Consider the following 16,623-nt stretch of genomic DNA (forward strand, 5'->3'; position numbering starts at 1 on the left):
GAGAACTGCTGATTTGAGTAACACATAAAGTGTGGGTCACAGTTCAGATGGAATCTTGAGATTAATGCAAGAAAAGAAAGACATTACTAGGTATAAAGCCCACAAATGTCTTCACTGATTTGTGATTACATATGCACATTTTTTATCACAGAACACATGGATCGGCACTCAACATGCATTTTTATCGATTCCCCCAATCCCCACCGCCCACTCCATCCCAGTCTCCTGGAAATGTCTTGGTACACAGTGGCTTTTCAAAGCGACAACTTGCAACAAATGAATAGTTTTTAATGTTTTTTCTGTAAATTTGGACTTAGATTCTGTTCTAAATTGGCAATAACCCTACTGAGCGGAAACTACTGTGGGATCATATTCCATTCTCTCAATCTTCTTGCTAAGCCATATGGAACATGTTTGGGTTCCCTACAGCTCTGGAAAGTGTCTTTCTGTCACCACTGTGGTTTTGCTTGTAGAAATGTATTTTGAACTTCTTTCAGTAAATCCCACAACAATATGTTGAGACTTTTGTGGTTCTTTGGTTTAAAGCATCACAAGAAACTTGGATGTGGTCATTCCACCAGTCTCTCATTGTTTCTGGTTGTAGCAGCAGGTGCCATGCATCAGGGAGACAACAGCAGACATAATTTCTCCTGCTGCTATGTGTAAACATTGCAGAAGTACAGATGCCAATTACTATTGTGATCTTAGGAACCATAGAGAAAAACATTTCTCCTACTTTCCTAAAGATGAGTTTAGTTATTTTTTTTCAGGTCAAGTTTACTGGTGGCACAGAAGTAATCACAATATCATCTGTTGTCCTGGCACCATTGTTAAAAAAAACATGCTTAAGAAAGAAACAGGCTGCTGAGGGGGTGGAAGCACCCATCGGGAGACCGGGTCTTGTAAGGAGGCACCATGCTGGGCAGGAACAGCCTTGAAAGACTGCAGCCCATGGATGACCCATGCTGCAGTAGGGACACTACGAGACAGAGCTGCAGGAAAACCTGAAGAGGCAAAGACCATCTGCAAAAAAGGGCAAGAAGCAAAGCGTGGGAGAGGAAACCAGGAAAAAGCAAAGGGCATTTGAGAGAAACCATTATGCACATGATCCTGACATCCTGTACTGCCTATCACCTCCCTGTGGAACTGGGATGGATTTAATAACCTACAGCATAAACAAAGCAAGCTTACACTAGGAAGTAGGGAGGAGCCGTGTTTGAGTTAAGGTGACCCTGGGGAAGGGAGAGGAAGAGTGTTAAGTGCTTGATTGATTGTGGGTTTTTTCCCCTGTACCTGACTTGGTGATCAAAAATCAGTGTTAATTAGCAGTAAATTAAAGCAAGTAAAACCTCTCCAAGTTGAGACTGTTGTTTGTCACATATACATAGATTGCATAGGTGATGTACGGAATTAGACTCTATAACTCGAAAGATATAAAGTAGGTATGTTTATTGTGTGCAGATGCACGGGGGATCGCTCCTCCACAAGCATGCATACCCGAAGTGACAAACCATCTCACATTTATACAATAAAACAAATGAATATTCAATTAACGCCTATACATATTCGTTACCTAAACCCCGCTTCGTATGTTAATTAGCTTATCAGTCCTTTGCCTGGAATGTGGTGGTCTTGCAGGTTTGTAGGCGATTCATGTTCTTGTGACCATCCGATCTTCTTCAGCAAGGAGACTTAGCACTCCCTCCCTCTAGATAGCCTTGGATTGTCTCTCATCCTTTTCTCATTCTTTTTTAAATAGCCCCTTTGTTAGAGGAAGAAGGGCAGGCGTCTCCTCAAAACTGTAGTTGTCTCCTCAGAGCTGTGTGCCTATGTGACCAGACACCGCACCCATGACTAGTCACCATACCCACATTCCTGAGTAGACATATACAATCACAGTCGGTGTCCATTGTCCCCATTTCACACTATTTCTCCATATCATATGTAGCGCTAAAAAAAAAAAATAATCAGTGACTGAAAGCCTGTACAGCTTAATTTCTGAAACTAAGACTGATATTAGGCACCAGCTGTCTTAGAACATCTGTATTTTAGCTTGTCAGCCTGAGAAAGCTAGTATTTGCAAACAGCCACATTTATTATAAAAGTGTTAGATTGTTTCCACCACCAGTGGAATGAGCTAATTCCACTACCTCATACAGGAATAAATACTTTAAGTAATAGGATTTTTTTGTAAGGGAACACCAGGACGTAGTGTTTACACTACTCTGTTTTGATTTAATTTAGTCCTTAGCATTTGCTTCGTTTGAAAGTAATTAGAAATTACAAAATACTTTTCCAAAAGCATATAGAAGTGGTTTTACTACAGTTTTATTGTCCAGACGCATTTAAATAAAACACACTTCTCCCATATACAGAATCTGCAGGAACACCCTTATGAGTTCGCACCCTCTGCACCACAAACTTCTCTTCCTCCTTAACTTATATTTAGAGGTAGGACCACTGGTTTTAACAGTGCGCTCAAATGCAGTTACATGCATATGTATTTAGAGGCTTGTGGCACTAGGGTTTTTTACTTTGTTGAGTTGAGTGATCATAGATCACTTAAGTAAAACCATTTTCTGAATGCTCTTGAGGAGAGTAATCTGTTGCTATGCCTCCAAATATCAAAGGAAAGACACCCCCCCTCAGCCCACTCTGCAAACAAGTCTGAAGATTCACATTCTTCCTTCAATGTGATTTCAGAGCTGTGAGATCAGCCTCCAGGAAAGATACAAATTGGTAATGACTTTCTTTTTCCAGATGAGCCTATTCTGTAGAAATGCCCTGTGAATGAAGTGATAACACAGACATCATTGTAGCCATCTTAAAGAAAATAACATCTTAAGAAGCAAACAGAAGCACATATGTGGAATCAGGCAGTTTATGGAGTCACCAAGCTAAAATATTATGTCTTTCTTTTGTATATTCTGTGGTAGTGTTAATTTTCCTAACACCTTGACAGATTACAAATGCTGAAATAGGCAATTCTTTCCTCTCCCTTAGCCTATTTTCCATGGCTTTTAACCAAAATCATAAGCAAGAGTCCATATTTCAGACTCAAACCTTGTCTTTTCTTTGAAAAATGCATACCACTTTGTGTTTTCCTGTGTTGGCTTTAAGTTTTCAGTTCATCTATGTAATTGCACACAATTTATCACTTTATCTCAGATTTTCTTTATGCTTTTAGTGTAGGACATCAAATATGAGGCTGAAGCAGTGAAAATCTTACTGCCTCCTATGCTGTTGCTACTGTCTTTACTACCAACTTCCTTGACAACTTCGGAACAATCATCTGCATGATGGTAGGAGTGATTAAAGCATCTAGTAGGCAGAAGTCATGCATGTCCCTACCCCTAAGTACAAAAGTTATCCCTTCACAGGCAGCAGTCTGACTCACAAGCACAAGGCACATGTGGAAAAGTAACATCTAGATTGACCTTCAGTTTAGCTCCCCTTGATTTGTCAACATACAACTCCAGATGAACCTAGGTACAAAGGAAAACCAAAAGAGCCCCGTTTCACTGGGAAGCAAATCCAAAGGCCTCTTCCCCTCGGCTGCTCCGGCCCAGGAGCTGACTGTCATGACACAGCATCAGCGAGACACCTGAGCTGCTGCCTCCCAACCCTCCCCGGCAGTTAAACGCTTGCCCTTTGCAATACTTTTTAGAGAAATCAGCACTCGGGGGCGAGGGGTGGGGATTCCGCCGGCGGCTTGCTTCTCCTTCCCTTGCCCGCTCGCAGGGGCTGAACAGGCTCCTGAGCCGCCCCCCTGCGACAGCGTTACCGCAGGCCCCAAGGCAGCCTCTGCGGCCCCAGCCCGCTGCCACGGCCCGGCCAGCGGCTGGGGGAAAGACAAAGCCCCGCGCAGAGCTGCAGCGGCTGCCCGGGCAGCCCGGAGGCGGTGGGGGGCGGCAGGGCGCCGCGGGCCGACCCCCCTCCCGGGCCCCGCCGCCACAAGGGAGCACCGGGGCCGCCCCGCCGCCGCTCCTCGCCTCCTCGCTGAGGTAGCGGTGCGGCTCTGAGAAAAAAAAAACAAGGCAGCACCGTGAGCAGCCCGCTGACCACCGTCACTGCCGGGGAGACGAGAACCGCCGGCAGCCCCGCCGGTCCCGGGCCGGGCCGCCCGCCTCAGCCCGTCCGCCGCCGGCACCAGGCGCTCCCTGCCGCGGCCGAGCGCCAGCCCGCCACGTCCCCCCCAGGCGGCCGCTGCCCGACGGCCGCGCCCGGGCTCGCCCACCGGTCCCCGGCCGCCCACAGCCCGACCGCTCACCCAGCGCGCCGGCGCACGCCCCGGCCCGAAAGTCTTCCAGGCTCCGGCGAAGGCCCCGCTCCGCCACAGCCGCCCCAGGGTGCCGCGCGGGCCGGAAATGAACCCACCTTCCGGGGCCGGCCCGCCCCGCCCCCGCCCCCGCCCTCCCGCCCCGCCCCCGCCCTCCCGCCCCGCCCCCGCCCTCCCGCCCCGCCCCCGCCCCCCCGCCCCGCCCCCGCCCGCGCCCCGCCCCCGCCCGCGCCCCGCCCCCGCCCCGCCCACCGCCCCCCCGCCCCGCCCCCGCCCCCGCCCGCCGGCCCCGCCCCCGCCCCGCCGGGCAGCGCGGCCCGGAGCCGGCCGAGGAGGGGCTGCGGCTGCCGTTCCGCGCCGGGGCGGGCAGGGGCTCGGTGCCGCCGCGGGCTCCCCTCGGCCTGCCGGCCCCCGGGGCTCTGCGGAGGCCGCCCGCGGGGCGCGGGCTGTGCCCACAGCGGCTGCCTGGGGGAGGGGGGGGCGGGGAGAGGCAGGCGGAGGAAAGACCCCGCTCCCTTGTCCCACCTTCCAGCCCTGCCGCGTACTCCGCACCCCTTCATTCCGGTAACGCTTCACTTTTCCCTCACAGGGAACGGCTATGGGCTCAAGAGGTTAAACCGTGCAGCAGCTCCTAATGGCTTACTTGTGCAGGGGAAAACTTGTATGAGCTTTTCTCAAGCCACACATTCACAGCAGTCGCTTTGTCCTACTCAAAAAGTGCACTCCTGCAAAATCGCTTCTATTTCAATAAAATATATTTAAAATCGCTGTTACTAACGTGCTTCCAAATGCAAACAGAGCAAATGCACCCCTGTTTCCCACAGCAAAATGGAATGCGTCATGCAGAAAGCATTTAACAGCTTGAGCCACGTGGGTGCTTTTGCATACGGAGGCAATAAGCATTAATGCCCGGGCTGCGAGTGGGCAAAGGGCAGAGCGAAGGGAACCCCGCAGCCGCAGCGAGCGCTCCCGGGGTCCGGTGGTGTAAACTGGGCTGAGATCCCGCCCAGTGCTCGCCCGGCCGGTGCTCAGCACAGGGCTGGTGGGGCGCTGCTGCCATCTAGCGACAGAAATTGGGTACTGCAGAAGGGTTTAGGGTTGGTTAGAGTTAGGGTCAGGGTCAGGGTTAGGGTTAGGGCTGGGGTTAGGTTAGGGTTAGGGTTAGGGTCAGGGTCAGGTTAGGGTCAGGGTCAGGGTCAGGTTAGGGTCAGGGTTAGGTTAGGGTTAGGGTTAGAGTTAAGGTTAGGGTTAGGGTTAGGTTAGGGTTAGGGTCAGGGTTAGGGTCAGGGTTAGGGTTAGGGTCGAGTGGGGGAGATGGGTCGAGTGGGGGGGAGGGGTCCTGTTGGGGGGGTGGGGTCGAATGGGGGGGTGGGGTCAAGTAGGGGTCGGGGTCGAGTGGGGATGTGGGGTCGAGTGGGGGGGTGGATTTGAGAGGGAGGGTGGGATCGAGTGGGGGGGTGGGGTCGAGTGGGCACGTGGGGTCAAATGGGGGGGAGGGGTCAAGTCGGGGGTGTGGTGGAGTCGGGGGGTGGGTTCGAGTGGGGATGTGGGGTCGAGTTGTGGAGTTGGGTTGAGTCGGGGGTGGTGTCCAGTGAGGGGTGGGGTCGAGTCGGTGGGTTGGGTCGATTCGAGGGGTGGGGACGAGTGGGGGGGTGGGGTCGATTTGGTGATTAAGGTCGAGTGTGGGGTGGTGTCAAGTGTAGGGGCTGGAGTCAGTTGGGGTTGTGGGGTCGAGTCGGGGTGTGGGGTCGATTGGGGGGTGGGGTCGAGTGGGGGGGTAGCACGTAATTTATTAGGTGTCCCTAAGCAGTTAGGGGTTTGTTCTCAATGTTGAAACAGAGCAAGGTCTTAAAAAGATCAGTCAGGATGGGTTTGGTACAATGCTCTGGGTGATGCTCCGTTTGTGTGAGGTAAGATGAAAAACTTTGTGTTGAGATAAGGTGAAGACGGCATGGCTGGCCTGTTCCGTTCCACTGACGGTGTTAAAGTTAAGGAATGTAGTCTGAATAATTAGAAAAGGTTCCACTGACCACGTTAAAGGAATGTACTCTGAATAACTAGAAAAGGTAAGGTGAGCACCTGAAGGAGATAAGGAGACCCTGAGTCAAGAGATCGTTGAACAAAGAAAACTGAAAGGTTTACTCCACCTAGATCCCACCTATTATGAATAGAATGATTAGATGTAGAAATCAAACGAATATGTATGTAAAGATGTTGTAACCTCTCATGAAAACTATAAATTACCTGACTTTTCACTGAAAACTTTGGGGCTAGTTTGTCTGGTGTGAACCAGCTGCTACTTACAGACAAAATTTGTCTCGGAGCCGTTACTCTGTGCCATTTTGGCATCAATGTTTAAAAAGGTGCAGCTGAATGTTATGGGATTTTCCCCGATGTTTTGAAGGAGTGCTCCGAAGTACTTTGTTTGTCTCCTTCCTGCAATGGCACATTTCCCTGGCAGATCAGTAGCATCTCTCTTGGGCAGCACAGCTGGCCAGATGTCACTCCCAATTATGTAACAAAAACCCCCACCCTAGTCAAATTATAACTGTATTTTGGAGATGGGTAATTTAATAGTACCAGTTCACAGCTATGCAAGTTCCAATAGTGCAAAACAAAAATCAAACACTTCCACACTGTAAGTATTTTTATTGGATGCACATAAACATACCCACACTTTTTTTAGTAGAAAGTGAATTACCGAGATTTGTTCTTTATTTTTCATTTTGCTCTTTGAAGTTTTACACTTTGGACTTTATTGACCAAGCGAGCAAGACATGCAGCAGCAGCACAAGGGCTGTGGCTGTTGCGGTGGATCCGTAAGCCTGGATTCTGATGATGGTACAGCCTCGTCCTGCGGCCTCATGGGGTTATCTCCCTGAGCGGTGCTGCAAGGGCGGTGGTGTGGTTGAACCTGGCAAGCAGCTAAATACCACACAGGTGGCACTTTGGCTCATTTTGTCCTGCCCCATGCCCCCCCACCCCAGCGGGTTGGGGGATAGAACTGGGGGGGTGGTGGCGGAGTGTTGCTGGTGTCAAATCTGTGGGTTGAGATAAAGACAGTTTAACAGGACAGAAAAGGAAGTGGAATAAGAAAAGAATTAGAGTATACAAGTGATGCACAACGCAGTTGCTCGCCCCCTACTAACTGCTGCCCAGCCGGCTCCCGAGCACGGCCCCCTGGCCAGCTTTCCCCCGGTTTATACACTGAGCATGAAATAAGGTATGGCACAGCCCTTTGGCCAGTGGGTCAGCTGTCCCGGCCGTGTCCCCTCCCAGCCTCCGGTGCCCCCAGCCCTCTCGCTGGTGCGAGGGCGCTGCCGGGCAGCACGCAACAGCGTGTTACTAGCCTGGGGCTCGTCCCACAGCAAATCACAGGTCTGTGCCAGCTACCAGGGGGAAATTAACTCTGTCCCAGGCGGAACAGCTACGGAAGGGATAAGGCATTTTCCAGCACCAGCCGGAGCGTTTGCTTTTGTGCCAGGCACGTGTGCAAACCCGCAACGAGCAGCCGTGACAGCGGCGTTCAGAGTCCAGCCCGCTCGGGCTGCGAGAGGACGCGCCGCGTTCCGAGCGGCCCCGCTCGCCCAGCGCCCCCTTCAGCTCAGCTCCCCCTGCCCCGCACCCGCCCCGCACCCGCCCCAGCCCCTCCGCGCCCCGCTGGGGTCTCCTTCATGTGCCCACATGCCGGGGGGGGGGGGGGGGCAGGTCTGGGGCCGGGGGCGTCCGTGCCCTGGGGAGCCCGTCCCGGCGCGGGCACGGAGGGGAGCGTCGCCAAGCCCCCCGGAACGGCGAGCGCGGCTCGGGGAACGACGGCCGAAGCGTCCCGGGGCAGGGGGGGCGCGGGGGCCTCCAGCCCCGCAGCAGGCTCGCTCCCGGGGCTCGCTCCCCGCCGCCGCCCGCGGGTGCGTCCGCGCCCCCTCGGCGCCGGGCGAGGGGCTGCGAGGGAGCCCGGGGGAGGGGTCGGGCCAGGGCCCCTTTCCCCGCGGGGCTCCGGCTGAGGGCCGGGGCGGGGGGACCCCGGGGCGAGGGGACCCCGCGGCGGGCAGCGGGGCCGGCGGCGGCGGCCCCTCCCTGTAGCGGGGCGGCTGCCGGCGGCGGGGCCGGGGCGGGGAGCGGAGCGGCCGCTGAGCGCCGCCGGGCCGCGCCCGCGCCGGGGCAGGTGAGCGGGGGCCGGGGCGGCGAGCGGCGGGCGCGGGGGAGAGCGCCGGGGGGGCGGCGGGGCCCGGGCCGGGGCGGGGAGCGGGGCCGGGGGGGCCGGAGCCGCGCTGGGGGCCCGGGGGCAGCGCTGCCGGGGGGCGGCCGCGCCGTGTCGGGAGCGCCGGGCGGTGCCGGCTGCCGGCACTCGGCTGCGGCCGCGCTGCCCGGGCCGTGCCGGGGGCTGGCGGCGCTGCGGGCCGGAGCGGCGCCGGGGGCGCTTTGCTGCGGGGGGCGAGCCCGGCGGGGGCGGCGAGCGGGCCCGAGGGGGGGCTCCTTCCGCCGCGGCCCCGGGGGGGGCGGCCCGGGGGCCCCGAGAGCCGGGGGGGGGGGGCGGCGGCGGCTGGCGCCTCCCCAGAGCTCCCCCGAGCCTGCCGCTGCCCCGCTCGCCCCGCGCAGCTGCCCCCCGCAGCCGGGCCCGCAGCCCCCCCGCCCCCGGCCCTGCCGTGACGGCTCAGCCGGGCCCGGTGCGCCGGGCGCTGCCTTGGCGCGGGTGCCGGTAGCCCCGGTGCGGGCAGGGAGCGGCGCCTGCGGAGCCCCCGCGGCAGGGGGGGGTCGGCCGGGCACGGGGGGAGACTGCTCCGGGGGGGATTAGAGAGAACGGGCCCCTCACGGGAGCGCACATGCTGCAGGAGGCTTTTTTCGGGTAAAATGCAGCTGCCGCTGTCAGGGTGGCTGCCAGGCAGGGCATCGACGGTTCAAGGGTTTTGCTGTTCTGGGCTTTTTCAGACGAGCTCGTTCGGTGGTGGAACTTGACAGTCAGTGAATAACCCACATGGGGCAGAGGAGTTGTCCCAGGTTCGGCAGCTGCAGAATGAGCCCTCTGATCCTGCTGGAAACGCTGAGCAGAAGCCTGAGGAGGGGAGATGAAATAGCAGTAAGTTCTCACCGGAGCAAAAGCATGGAGTTTTGTCCTTGAAGTATGCCTTACCTCCTCAGATTTTTTGCATTCATTGCACAATTTGCATTCATTGCACAAATTTTCATCCATTTGCCATTTTCATCTCTTGAGTGCCTCTGGTTTTCTCCTGTGTTGCACAGCTGCACGCAGCTGGCTGGGGAGAGCTGGCTGGCCTCGTGTACAGAGAGCAGCACGCGTCCCTCCAGCTCAGCCAGCCCCGTCCGCAGGCTGGTGCTGCATTCCGTCTTTTTCTGAATGCTGGATGTTCAGCGGCCACAATTCATTTTCTCCCTTGTGAGTCAGAAAAGTGACATTGTACTCCTCTGGGAGTACATGGTGTCTTTGAAGGCATTATGCTTACTGCTTTATACTATACGTTGTGTGCCATCCCGCACTGATTCTTGGTGAGTAAAACACGAAGGAACTAAAGTTTGACAAGAAAGTGGCTTGGGGTTTTATTTTTTGATAGATGCATTTGACATTCCTTCTTGTAGTTTGTCTTCATCTGTGAGGTCCTTGTTTAATTAAAAGTAGTAGTTAAATTCCAGAAGGGAAACTGAAACTAACTTGATGTCAGGGACATGCTGATCTGGGGAGAGATTAGAAGTACTGGAACAGTTGTGCGTATGTACCATAAGAAAAGTGTTGTCCAGAGGTTGCTATAGTAGTAGTATGAAGCCAAGAGGATGAGTGGCAATTAAGTCATTCCTGTGAGCTCACAGTGTGCCACAGGCAAACCTCAAGATGTTCCCTGCTTTGGAGTTTGTTCCTCTCTCTGTTGGTGGTGATTAGTTGGAAAGCAAGCCTATAGAAAAGCCTCTATCCTGTCCTTTCACCCACATTTTGGGCATGTAATGCACAAAGATGAAAGATTTGGAAGGGGCAAAATAACTAGTTAACAATTGTTAACTAATACACAGAATACACATGATACTGAGGCAAACGACTCAGGGGAAGGGTATGTGAGGGTGAGAATAAGTTAAACAACTAACAAATAAAAAAAATAATTTGCAGTTGCATTAGCTAGGACCCTTCTTCTAGGTGATTCATGTCTTTGCTGTGCCAAATTATACCGAATATACCAATAATCAATATCCTGGCTGCCAAAGTCTTCTAAAATTACTCTCAACATTTTTTTGTTTATGAGGCTTAGAAGTTCCTCTAGGAGGCCACATATCCATGGGTCCTCCTCTAGTACGAGTCAGGAATGGCCATTCCTCCTGGCACAAAATAATGAATTTTCATTTCAGCAAAGCCTGTGCCGGGGGTATCTTTTCCCAGTTCTCTAAAACCTCAGCAAGGGCTGCCCCCCTTCCAATGCTGGGTCTATTTTCCATTCTTATCAAATTGATTACCTTCCTCACCAGTCTGCGATTTTTAAAATTTAAACGCAAGAGCACTTTCAGGTCTGTGTCTGGAATTACCCATGTCCAAGTCTCATCAGGTGATTTCACCTAGTTGCCGGCAGCTTTGGTTTGGTATAATCACAACTTTGTTAAATTTGGTTTGCTTTAATCACAACTCAGAGCTGGGCTACCACCCCAGCGAGTGGCAGAGCAAAGGGATACAGCACGGCTTATATACACTTACCAAATCATTAGTCAGTGTCCGAAGTTTTTAGAAGTTTCCTTTGGTCGTGTCAGTTCTGCAAATCCCTCACCTGACCCTGTCCCAGCTGACTGATCTATTCGGTTCCAGTCTCTGCCTGGGTTCCAGGCTCCTCCTCGGATCATGATCTCTGCCAGCTTTAACTCACACACTCCTTCAAGCACACTTAGTCTTTGAACAAGCAATTCCTAGTCACATCTACTAATTTTTCTAGAAATTGTGCACCTGTGTGCACAAATGGATGATCTGTTGTTTCTCTGTTCTCCCACTGATTAACTGGACTGGGTGTTAAACCAGGCTTGGATTAGGGCTATACTGGGGACGAGGCCTGGTTCTGCCACTTTAGCTGCTTCAGCACTTTAAATTTCCTAATTCAAAACACATTGTCTTTAACAAGCAATAACAGAACAATGGAGAACAATTAACAATGGTTTGGCCACTGCTGATGACAATTGCTGTTTCTAGTGTATATTGCTATATGCCATGTTTATGAAACCTGGATCTGCGGGAATAAAAATGTTCTGTTTCATGCCCACAGGTGAGCTCCCTGAGATGAGCATCCACATTTTAACAAGCCTTTAAATCAAAGGCTGTAAACGAGAGTCAGTCTGCACAGCCAGCTGGGAATCTTCTGTTGTTCCAGGCACATCTCTTTGTCCCGTTCAATACCTTGTCTGTGTGATTTGCCTTTTTGTCTGTCTTGTGCTCTCCTGCTAAAGACTTCATAGGCCTCAGTCTTCTGATATTGCTCCAGCTCCCGCATCTAATGCTCCTTATCTCTATCTGCTCTCCAGGAGTTTCAGGGAGTTGCCTCCCCTTCAGGAGGAAGGGAAGAAAAACAACTTGCCAGATGAAGTGCTGATCCATTTCACCTGTGCAAACAGGAAAGGAGTGAAGAAACAATGAGAATGTACGTGAGATGCAAAGACACAGGATTTCTGGGTAATATTACTGTATTCTGGTGTGTGTCCGTCCCTTGTTTTTTTCAAATTCAAATCACTATTCTTTTCACTCTTTTTTGTTAGATCTAGAAGTAGCCTGCTGCTAAGCTGCTCAACTGAACTGAGTATCACCTACGCAGGGACTTCAGAATTCCCTTTCTGTGCCAGGATTAAATGCTGCCAAGCAGGAATGCGTGAACAGATCAAGCTTTAACGTTCAGAGCTGTAACCGTGGGGTTCCAATATGCCCTTGTTTTTTTGCCCCACAGACAAAAATGCACTACCATTCTACAACCACACACTTTTCCCATCTGAGAGGCAAACAAAACATCATGGCTATTGGAAAAGAGTAGCATAAAGATAAAAGAGCCTAGGTGATATCAATTTAAGCTATCTACGTTTAGGTTAAAAGAAAACTTCAGGCTAGGAAGGAAAAAAATATTTCACACGTGCATAATAGAATGAGGTTAACTGGAGAATTCTTTAGGGGAACCGATGAACTGAAAACCATTTAAGGAATGGTCACAACACTTGCTAAAGGGATCCTTTCCAGGAAAAAAAAAAAAGTTGAGCAAGTTTTTTACCCAGTGAGTTTAAAATTCAATGGAAATAAGTATTCAATCAGAGTGAACATTAGTCACTGGGTATGCCTTTTATTTTCATTATGTCATCGCAACAATACATGCAATAGTTATAAATTTCATGCATTTGCAAACCTGTTTTGATGCTGCTGAGGACACAGTTAACATTCTGGATTGGGGTGCAGATTTAATGATGCTGGGTTTGCATTTCTTTTGGACACTGTATTCTTCCAGAAGACATTAATTCTCCTCTTCTGTCTCCAGCAATGTGCTGCTGCCAGAGTACAGTAATCGACTCAAAAACAGAAGAAGTTTTTCCTCAGCTTGTGTCTTGGATGGATTGTTTTGAATCAGTAAGAAGGAGTTCTACTGAGCTACCTGTAAGTAGATGTCCTAGGTTTTCTAGCACAGATCTATACAGTTCTATAAATATTTCTTTATATTTATATATATATATTTCTTACAAAACTTAAACAAGAAGAATGATTTTTAGGGTGTTTGCTCTATGACTATAGTAATGGTCTTTTTCTAGGGGAGACTCACCTAGAAAAAAGTTTGGTCAGCTCGACCAGTCCTTATTTCAGCCAATTCCAGTCAGCTCAGCGGTCCTTATGCTCACCACGCACAACAAGAAGTAGCAGGACTACAAGGCTGGAACAGGGGAAGTGCCAGACTTTCCCTTCAACTGTTGTATTGGACAACTAGTTTGCTAGCTGCTGCAGCTCAGACACTTTTCCCCTGGGTTGTGGGACACTAACCCACACGCGGTAGTATACTATGACTCCACCACTTGCTTCAGGAGAACGACTTCATATTTGTTAGCTAACCAAAACCAAGCTTACTCAGCTTCAACAGGAATGTTGGGCTGTTGTATTAGGGATGGGGGCTCCCAAGCAGCAGTGGCCTTCAGTGCCACAGTCAAAAAGGGCAGGAGAAAACGCAGGGAAGGAAGTACTCAGCAGCCTTTCCCTGGCCTGCTATAGGCTAGACTCACCATTTTACTCCAAAAAGGACAGATGCCCTGGGGTTTTAAAAAGCAGCACACAGAATAGAGATTTGAACTCAATCTCCTTCTTCCTAGATAAAAAAAATAAAAAAAAAATCTGTCTCGGGCATGATAACAATATGTTAAGGGCAAGGCGTAGAGGGGCAGAATGTCTTACTCTCTTCCCCCCCTCTCCCAGCAGACAGCAACATCATTCTCACTACAGATGTGTTACCAAATCAACGGCTTTACCTTTGACACACATCCTCAGTTATGGTTAACATGCTGTGCCTATGCACCATTTTATAGTATCTCTGTATAAGTTACATTCTGCAAGCTTAGTGAAAAGTGACAAAAGGAACCCTTGTTTTTTGCATCATCCCACTTTTTGTCCAGCCATCGTAAAAACTTTTAAGCATTTTGTCCTTGAAGTATTTTCAAAAGCTTAAATGTCCTGATAAATTCATGTGATGCCATCAAATTGCACTGTGACTTAACTACTGCTTTGCTGTAATTCATAATTCCAGGCTTCCCTTGAATTTGGAAGGGCTTTGCAACATTGCCATATAACCTCTGTATTTCACCCCAAGAGAAACAATTCTGACTGGGAGTGTTCATGTCTTTGTCACATAAATGCCAAGGTAAAAACCCTAAAATGTTCGGTAGCATCAGAAGTGCCCCACAAACTGACCCATTTTGTTGGGCAGTTCTTTTTATTGTGGCCAGGGTTTCCACAACAAAAACAAATGTTTGATGGTGGACGTGGATCCCAGGGGTCTTTCATGTAACTAGAAGTTTTTTGTAAAAGAAAAAAAAAAAAAAAAGGAAAACATATGCATGTATCTATCTTCTTAAAACAAACATCTCTACAATGTTCCCATAACCTTCAAAGAACATACCTGACAGTTACTTGACTGGGTTGTATTCACAGCAAGACTGTATCATCGTAGCCTGTACTTTATCCTCTTTGGTAGCATTGTCTTCAGCCAGGTTGTCAGTCTGTTGATCAGGTAATTATTATTTGACACTCATGTTAGGCTACAAATAGGCTTTGTTTCTACCTTGCATCAAGACTTGTGTAGCCAATCGCATTTTCTTCCAAGCGGACTGAAGCTATGTTTAGAAAAAAGTACACCAGGCAGCATTTTGAAGCTGACCTTTAAGCTCCAGACTGGTTGAAGAAGCTAGCCACGGTACATTTAACTGAGATGCATGCAAGTAGCATTATTTATGTTTTGCAGCATCAAAAGGACACACAACCTAAGAGTTGTCGCAGATGCTTTTGCTTGCTGAAATTCAGCTTCAGACCCAGAAGCACTAAACGGAGTCAAGCTTTTGATAATTCCTCAGCAAGGGATTTAAGAATTTTCTGTTGGTTCTGGATTTTCTGTTGGTTTTTGTCTGCCCACAAACTCTGCTTCTGGCCAGGAAAAGGAGTCCTTAACAGCAGCTCTTGCCAAGTGCAACGGAACTGCAGGCCCAACACGTACTCAGAAGCTACTCTTTGTTGATCTTAAATGATTCCAAAGCCATCCTCAGCGCTCCTTTTCTAAGCAATCACCCTTTGACACCCAAAAGGAAACCTTTGGGATCAACGTGTCCCCAGGGAGGGCTTGACACAAACCCTCTGCTCAGACCTGCTGTCCTGTGATGCCTGCCAGCAGAGCTGGTGACATGAGTGCTCCTTCTCTGTCTCCGTTGAGGATAATAAGGATAGCAAAGCCCTCCCGTTTGTCTTGTTGATGGGATTGGGGCTTACGCAGCTTGAAAGGCAGTGAGGGAGTGCTAACAGGCAGCCCTGCCAGCCAGCCTGAAGGGCAGGGGGGATGTGAAAAGCAGCTTGGGGCCGCCTGAGAACTAGCACAGGCATTTACGGAGGGAACGCGTGGGAGCAGGGTGTTCTCTCGCTTTCACTCTCTGGGAACGTGCAATCCATTCCTTCCCTCAGAATCTCTCATCTCTAAGTGAGAGACAGTCAACGTTTTAACTAACGTTTTACAAAACGCCTCTTTGTAAATACCTACACCTACACCTACACATTCTGTTAAAGTAGCAAAGAGTATGCTTCCCATAAAGAAGTACCTGAAATTTGAGAAATTTTGCAGACTCTTTGATGACCATCTGAATTGTGGACCTGATCACCTGATTGGTGGATCCCATTTTAAACTCTCTTTAAAGAAACGGAGATTTAGGAATGATACCACTATGGAAATAGGCAGCTAGGCATTTCACAGGAATTAGAAAAGACTGCGTCAGCTACAGCTGGTGGCTATCAGCTCCAATATTTTGAAGATTAGTGGCAAACTATTTCAAAAACTTGTTGACAGCTCTTTTCTAGAAATGTAATGCTTATTTTAAGAAATCATTTGTGTAGTGCATTGCAAAAGTTGGAAAAACCCCACCATTCTTCTTCCTTGTAAAAGAAAGAAAAAAACGGTTTACAGTTCTCTTCCTCTTCATTGTACTCCTCATTCTCATCTTCACCACTGAGGTGTATAATCAGTGTAGAGCGTGTTGGTCTTAAAATAGTCTCTTGAATTCTGTGTGATTCTTTATGATGGGCTGGATGCAGAATCCCTTCCTGGAGACCCTGTTGCAATGCAGCAGCTACAGAAAAGAATGTTATATTTATTTTGTTAGGGGGAAGTAGAACATGAAATCTGGGTTCAGACCAGCAGGCACAGTTTTGAAATCATTATCATGCTGAAGGAATACTTAAATGGACCAGTTGTGCCTTTTAGGAAAACTCGTCTGCAGTGGCTGGCAAAAAAACTTCTTCCAGCTACAGAGAATCTGAAAAAAGATGGACACAACAATGGACAGGGGAGGCACTGCTGAATAAAGCCTTTAGACAGCATAAAAAGCATGACTAACCCCTGATTTCTCATTTCTATATAAAAAATGCAAATCTAAGGAGTTCTATAAAAATGAAAGAAGTGTTGTATTTTATTTGGTTTTAAGCTTTTTGTCAGCTTTCCCAACTTAAAGACTGTCCATTGCATGTTTAGTTAGAGCTCCCAAAACAGAAGCCACATTTCGTAGTGTAGCCTAAGCCCTCTGTACTGCTGGCTTGTGCCGAAGCAGCAAAGGTATGAAGAAAAACCCCAAAACACCATTGGTGAGGGGTGCGT

The 16,623-nt window shown here is 50.0% G+C and overlaps 1 protein-coding gene and 1 long non-coding RNA gene across 2 annotated transcripts in view; one reads left to right on the top strand and one right to left on the bottom strand.

The window, feature by feature from the left end:
• Nucleotides 1-2,312: 2,312 nt before the first annotated feature.
• Nucleotides 2,313-4,408, bottom strand: LOC129737428 (uncharacterized). The gene is made up of 2 exons (XR_008735281.1): nt 4,271-4,408; nt 2,313-3,485 (listed from the first exon to the last, which is right to left on the bottom strand). It is a non-coding gene; the product is annotated as an uncharacterized LOC129737428 (long non-coding RNA).
• A 4,143-nt stretch (nt 4,409-8,551) lies between these two features.
• The window catches only part of LOC102050327 (BCL6 corepressor like 1), a 41,471-nt gene continuing 33,399 nt past the window's right edge, over nt 8,552-16,623 (top strand). Inside the window, 4 exon segments of the mRNA XM_055727674.1 lie at nt 8,552-9,353; nt 11,780-11,927; nt 12,772-12,887; nt 13,040-14,133. The gene's annotated coding sequence lies outside the window, so the exon portion shown is untranslated.

Source organism: Falco cherrug, chromosome 15, assembly GCF_023634085.1.
Source record: "Falco cherrug isolate bFalChe1 chromosome 15, bFalChe1.pri, whole genome shotgun sequence".
NCBI classification, from domain to species: Eukaryota; Metazoa; Chordata; class Aves; order Falconiformes; family Falconidae; genus Falco; species Falco cherrug.